General features: G+C 36.3%; 1 long non-coding RNA gene across 1 annotated transcript in view; it reads right to left on the reverse strand.

The window, feature by feature from the left end:
* Positions 1–6,937, reverse strand: part of LOC122801290 — a 36,500-nt gene extending 29,563 nt beyond the window's left edge. The window contains exons 1-2 of the long non-coding RNA XR_006364683.1: positions 6,628–6,937; positions 4,309–4,362 (exon numbers count right to left, since the gene is read on the reverse strand). This is a non-coding gene — a long non-coding RNA (uncharacterized LOC122801290). The remainder of the gene's footprint in view (positions 1–4,308; positions 4,363–6,627) is intronic.
* Positions 6,938–7,567: the final 630 nt, after the last annotated feature.

A 7,567-nucleotide genomic window follows, 5' to 3' on the forward strand; every position in this document is an offset into this window, starting at 1 on the left:
AACACAAGTCTACATTGGTAGGTAACTCCACCAGAGGATAGACCCAAACATACGGCCATACATGTGAATGGCAAACAACCAAGCACAGTGCCAAAGAGAAATACTGCATTAGAGAAAACAGTGCTATATACACAAGTAGGTGTAAACAACCCAAACAAATATATAATGGAATGTGTATATGTTACACACATGTGCCATGTCAAAGGCAATTCACTGGTGTAGATGTGCATGTATGTATGTATGTCTATCAGTGGCATAATCTACACCAATGACATGTAATAATATGTCCAAAAACATAACAGTACAACATAATAAATATAGAAGGTTGTTCACATGGATGTGAAAAAACTACACTGGGTAACATGCAAGCATAATGAGAATAAGGACATATTGCAAGCATTAACCAGCAACCTGTGTGCACATGTCCTGCATTGTATACTAGGCATACATGTGTTCACTGTGTCAAATTAATACATGGCAATGGTCAGTGGTTTTAACAAACATGTTTGCAAAACATAATAGTACAATATGAAGGCAGGAGGGAGGTGGGCAACCTGGGGCCACATCAGGGTAAAGCAGGATAAGGTAAGTTGATACAATGCAAATGCATGAGTATAGCATGCAGGGTACTGTAGAAGCCACACAGAAATACATTTAATCAAATGAAAAATGTATGTCAAATGGCCAGATATCCACAGAACTGGACTTGTATAAAGCACACATACACAGTATGTGGAATAATGTCACATCAATGTGCATATATAAGCAACCCAAAAATCACAAGCACACACAGATACACTGTCATGCAAATGTCAGTTAAAGAAATGCAAGTGTATGTCAAACACTCTACTCATTATGAAGCAGAGGGTACTCCTGTGAGCATCATAACAGCACATCAGCAGTACATCATTGGATGATCACATGTCAAAGGTACATTTGTGTGTCAGTATCTATCAAACTATGTTCACACACACATACAGTCATTTAATGTGTGCAAGTATTTACAGAAAGTGTACACCGATGCCACTACATAATGTATGTGGAAATGCAACATACAACAAACATGGTATAATGCACTGTTAAAGAATCTGTAACGTGTACAGATTAATGTTAAATTGCTCTTTGATGCAGTCAGTAAAGAAGGACTGCACATGGACAGGATATAACTGTCTATGATCCCATATGGTGTCAATATTGCCATCCCTTGACACATGACACCACATCATAACAGTAGGACATCATGACAACTGTCATCCAAAAAACATGTGAAATGGTATGTCTGAATGTTACACATACCTGATATGGCAAAACAGAAATCAAAGGCATATCACACTGCTACTAATGGAGTATGGACAACATATGTTGTCTGTCAGTTGCCCCAGTATCACACATGTTTATAGGTTGCCTCTTGCAGCATTATATCATACTAACTCTTGCAGTTCTATCAGCAAGTTAACTGCCACAATACATGGGCAGTTGATTTTGAATGGAAAGTACAATGTGTTAATGTGTGTCATGCACACACACTGAAAGCAAAGTAAATGTCAGACACCAATAACATATAAGCATGACACATACATGCATGCACAAGAGTGTACATGCAGTCCAATCAATGAAATGGAAATCACTGTATTGGCAACATAGCACAAGTGGAGTACACAGACAATGCTTACAGACCAGAGGGATAAAATAAAGCTGATAGAGGTTCAGACTCCTGAATGACCTCATGAGCTAACATCCTAAATAAATCCTGTATAGCCCATGCCATATTCACAAAGAAGAACCCCATCTGGTCCCTCTCATTGGTGTTCGAGGGTCTATATCAATTGAGCGAAAACTCCTTTATGCGGATACCTAAACATCGAACCCTATACCTCGAACCGCGAAAATCCCGAATGCACTAAATCACGTAAAAAAATATATCGACCTATCATAGTCGGTCAACCCCACCACCCGCTACATAGTACTTACCCAAACAAAATAAATAAACCACATACATACACTAACCAAACACTACAGACTTACACCCAAACAAAATAAATAATCCACATACATACATTTAACAAAACCCTACTTCCAACACTACACTAAACCCCACATACACAACTATCGATGCACTATCCTTAACCCCTCCCTAACCCTAAGGCCTGTAACTACTGCACACTTCCCCTAAAGACATGCACCCAAACAAAATAAATAACACACATACATACACTTAAAAAAAACCCTACATCTAACACTACACTAAATCTTACATACTCTACCTATCTATGCACTTACCTTAACCCAAATCCTAACCCTAAAGTCCTAACTATCGCACACTTACCTTACAGAGCTATACCGCAGACGGGCCAACCAAAACAAATCGACATTTTGTAATTTGTGGTTTTGGACATTTGAGGTTTACGTACTTTGCACGATGCGGTTCGACATATTCGTATTCGCGTAAAAGGGTTTTCGCTCAACTTGTATAGACCCGTGTTCGAAACACACCTGTCATGACCTACCAGATCTCCTCCTGATTTGTGTTGATGTCTACTCCAGGGTGCAAATAGGACGGCTTGCATGGGAGCTGGTCTGGGTCCTTCACCATTGTCATCATCATCATCATCATCCACTCCACCATCATCCTCAGAAGACTCTGGTGTGTGCTTATCATCATCTTCATATCAGAGAACATCCACAGGTCCCATGCTCTGTTAACTTTAATTGCAAAAAACAGCAGAAAAGCAAAGCAAATGTCTATGATGCAGAACAGTCCCATGAGTATTATAGCACAAAATAATATGATTATGATGACAATTTACACAGGGATTGACACACGTCCATTATGGACAAAGTTGCCTATGGCCCTATATGTCATATTCCTAAAAAAGATGTCAATATTCTTTTCTGAATTATTCTTTATGCTCAAACACATCCACATGGGTCATTAGCTTTGTAAGAATGTATGAATGCTCAAATCAACAGATTGTACTGTCTGCATTCAATGATTTATTTGAGCAGCCACAGGGTGTCATTGTTATAATGAGGAAAAAGTGATATGACAATATTCTGGACAATAGGCATGTCATATGACAAACATCTGAGACAGGCAGCATGATAATTGACTGAACACATGTCAACATAATGAGTATAACACTGAAAATATGATATGTTAAATCAGCACAGCTGTTGACATATGAAAATCTAATATATCTGTTGCTAACAGTATTGCATATATGCAACTTCATGCATTATCTACCAAAACAATTATCACTCAGTAGCCTGAAAAATCAGAACATTATGAATATGCTTGCTGATACTGAAATGCTGCAATCAATCTGTATGTGCTTAAATGTCATTAAACCTAGGCTATAACTGTGTTTCTACAAAAACACCCACAGTGTCTGAGGTAGATGCAGTATCAATGTTGAATTGAAGGGCATACCACACAGTCTGCAGACAGCAGTACAAATACTAACACAGGTATATGACATTTCGTTGAATCTTAAAATAGTGAACACCTCTTCATCGAACACTTATTTAGTGAAGCTATTGATTGTCAAATGGATTTTTCAGCAAAGGTTTTCCTACATCAAGGCAATGGTAGGCTACATTAGCAGCCAAGATGAAAATAATCAAACTTAACACCTATTCAGGTATAGGTATAGACCCTCCACACCCCACACCCTACTCCCCATTCCCCAGTAATGAAATATACCAACTCTGAGATCGCACTATAGTGTGAAAAAGGGCAAATTCCAGATGGTGGCCAACTGTTGCTTTGCCCTTTGAAAAATTTCACTGAAAACTCTGTTCAGTGATTGGTAGCCTTGTTAAGAAAAGGTGTTAAATGATGAATTGTTCACTATTTTAATATTTGACAAAATATCATAGACCTGCACTGACTCAGCAGACATACATTCACTCTGTAAATAAGCAGTCTATACACAACTGTTCAATCAACAGAAACCACTACCAGACATAAAAGTGTACTGAATGATACATCATGAGTATCAAGTCAATGCGAAGCATTCACTTAAAAAAGATATGTGACAGATACAACAAATCAACTGTTATTTAGGTCATATAGTACATTTCAAAAAATATGTGTTAAAACAATGGCTCAATGATACATTAATTAGCAGCACTGTTAGATTTTAATCACAGTTGTAAACACACCATGTGATGATTTCACTTACCTTACTGATGCATGATGGTCGTGCTTGCATTCTAATCAATATACATGTTATTGTGAAAAATACAGGCCTGTAAACAGGGGAAGATGCATTTCAGCTCATAAAACAGGTAAAATAATCAACAAACCTCTCTTCATCTGCTTGATGACCATAGCTTTGTTCCAGCTGTGATCCTCCTTGTCTGAAATCAAAAAAAGACAATGCATGAATAATATATACCTCACGTAACAATGATATACATTTCTGAGCTCAGCTTATATATATTTATTTCTGAAGAACACTAGATAATCAAAATACACAGTTGATATTTTTACACTGAGGTACTAACATCTTTGAACACAGATTGGAGGATCTGAGATTCAAACCTGCAACCACAATCTACATCCAAACTCTAAGATTGGGAAGCTGCCTGCCTACCCAAAACATCTTAACTAAGAAAGTATGTTTTGCATGCAGTGAAAAGACTTTATGTTATGACATCATCTGGCTGGAGAATGATTTTCTAATAGGGATCTTGGCTTAGGATTGCAAAGTATGAACATGTACTGCTCATGTAGGTAAAAAACTGGAAAATTGCATTCATGTTAGCACTGTGCTCAGAAACATTAACAGTAATGGAGAGCATACATTCCTCAGGCAGTGTGTGTCATGTAGCATACAGCTTCTGTGAACAGAACCATACATGTTACTGTACATTATGGAAACTGTAACGTATGTGTAAGGGGCATTACATTCCTTGCAAAAGTGCACATCACTAGGAAAATACATATATCTTTCCTGTTCTGCATTTTAGCTGTTAGTCTGCCCATCCCACTCCCCCAAAATTTGAGGATGACGTTGTTCTACAGTTGACTTTAATATTTCATGAGAAAACAGACCTTCATATCACTTTTACAAGGTATACAATATCAAACAAAGAATTGCTCAGATATATAACAAGATTTAGTGAGATATTCTCTTCCCATTGTTAAATAGCTGACGTTAGCATAATGTTACGAATTATGAATATGTAAGTAGGAATTTGAGGAATAACTGAGTTATTTGCATCTATGCTCAAAATATAAATAATTATTAATAAGTCTAATATGTTTTTATAAATAAATGCTATGGGTATACCAAAACAAGATAACAGTTTCTGATACATATGTCCTCTCTCTGGATTTGACCACAAAGCACTTCAAAATACAGACATAATGGCCTGTTTCCTTACCATCTGAGCTATTAGCTAGAGTGTGCTACTCTTAAAAAAGCATATTCTACACTACAGACTCTGTTATTAGACAGCTGATGTTTTCTGAGCATTACAGCTAATGGGCATATTCATAGAAATTCAAAGACTAAATCCATTAGTCCTTACCATGCACAACATAAACATTACTATAACGTACTGGAATATGGTTCTTCTGAAAAATTATATGGGTGAATTTAATCAAGGTTACAGGTACAGATATGTTTCCCCTATGTGGATTGGGACTCTGTCACGCTGGCTGTTTGCCTTATAGGCCAAGCTAACAGTCAGTATATGTTATTCCTAAACAAACAGATACTGCTCTATAAACCCTGTTGATAGAAAGCTTATGTTATCAGAATATTATAGACTATGGCCATATTCACAGAGATTCAAAGACTAACTTAGTGAGTCGTTACCATGCACAATGTAAACATTAATATAAAGTACTGGCTGGTTGCTTTACAGGCCAAGCTAACTTTCAACAAAGGTTTCATATTAGAAAACAGGTACTGGCACTGCAGGTGTTTATCAGAAGTCTGCAGAGAACTGATGAATACAGAAAATGCAAACAAATATTGGACCTTTTATTGTAAAGAAATAATAGCTAGCAACACATAAATTAAAGCATATGCATAAGCAGTCAGACAGGCATTACTTTTTAAATTAAATAAATGTATCTATGTAATTTGTTTAGAAGGAATGATGTAATGAAATTGTATATGTGTTTTTATTTCAAAGTATAATGGTGCAATACATGATACTGTAGGACTATAATGGAAAACTATGAAGTGCGACGTCATCCGTGGCCTAGGCGTTAAAGGTGTCTGTGATGCACGAAGACAGTGGCTATGTGAAATTATGCAATTAGATGGGGTAAAACAGATGTATATCTACAAATGACATACTTATGGATATTAAATACATTATTAAATAAATTAATATGGAAATTGAATCTGTAGTTAATAGGACAGTATTTAGCATGTCCACTTAATTATCCCCACAAGCTAATTGTCACAGCAGCTACTACATGGCTATAAAAACATTCATCTGATATATATATATATATATATATATATATATATATATATATATATATATATATATATATATATATATATATATATATATATATATATATATATATATGTATGGGACAGACCAATTTCTGTATAACCTGTAGCAATGCTCATGTATGCAAAGAATATCGATACTTACTGTAGGGATCTATGGGCTGGCTCTGCACCTCAGCAACCCTCATTCAAAGCTCATCCACATCCCTCTGATGTAGGTCATCACAGTGGTGATGATTCTGCACTCCACTGAAATAGATTCCTGTCTTCCTTTGATGCTCCTTGACAATCTGGTACCACACATTGATCATGGAAAAATTCCTGGGTCTGGCTGTCATCCTCTGATCCAATATAGTGTACACGGTCAACATCTGGATCATCTTCTCGTCAGTTCAGTTGGGTACACAGACATGGCTCTGCCTCCTTGAAGTAGCCATCATGATCATCGAGTTGAAGAAGTCTGGAAAATACTAATACAGAAAATGCTCACTGAAGTACCACTCAATTCATAGTTAGCAATGGTCTAATCAGTAAATATAGCAAAATAAAAATTTGAAAGTGGTGCTGATGCCATGTTATGAGATCATTGGAAGCTATCGGACATTTGCCACATAAGGTAACATTTATCAATACCTGTTGGGTGTTTACGCAGTACACATGGGTGTTTCATTGCATGAAGCCAATTCACATGGATGTTCAAGAATAGGATTCCAAAAACTTGAATTTTAATGAACCTCATTAATTATATGGGGTGCAAGTGACACTTAAAGGTAGTTGCACACAAGGTGCACTTTGATTCTATGATTCAGAGTGAAAGGTAGACTGGAAATTAGTATCATCTCTGTTTTAATGATTAGTAAATCCCTTAGTTAATCATTTTAAAGGGTTCATGTTTAAATTACTTTTTAACTCATAATGTTATCTTTAACAGAAGTTGTTATATGTTACTGGATTGCTGTTGTCTTAAAATGTATGCATACATGTGTTGTTATTTTAAATAGTTTATTTCAGTCCCATATGCAGTTGCATAGATAGACTTCCACTGCAAAACTTAACAGTATATTCAGACTGATTTATGGATCATC

The sequence above is a fragment of the Protopterus annectens genome, chromosome 1.part0 (assembly GCF_019279795.1).
Source record: "Protopterus annectens isolate FY-2018-M chromosome 1.part0, PAN1.0, whole genome shotgun sequence".
Lineage (NCBI taxonomy): Eukaryota > Metazoa > Chordata > Ceratodontiformes > Protopteridae > Protopterus > Protopterus annectens.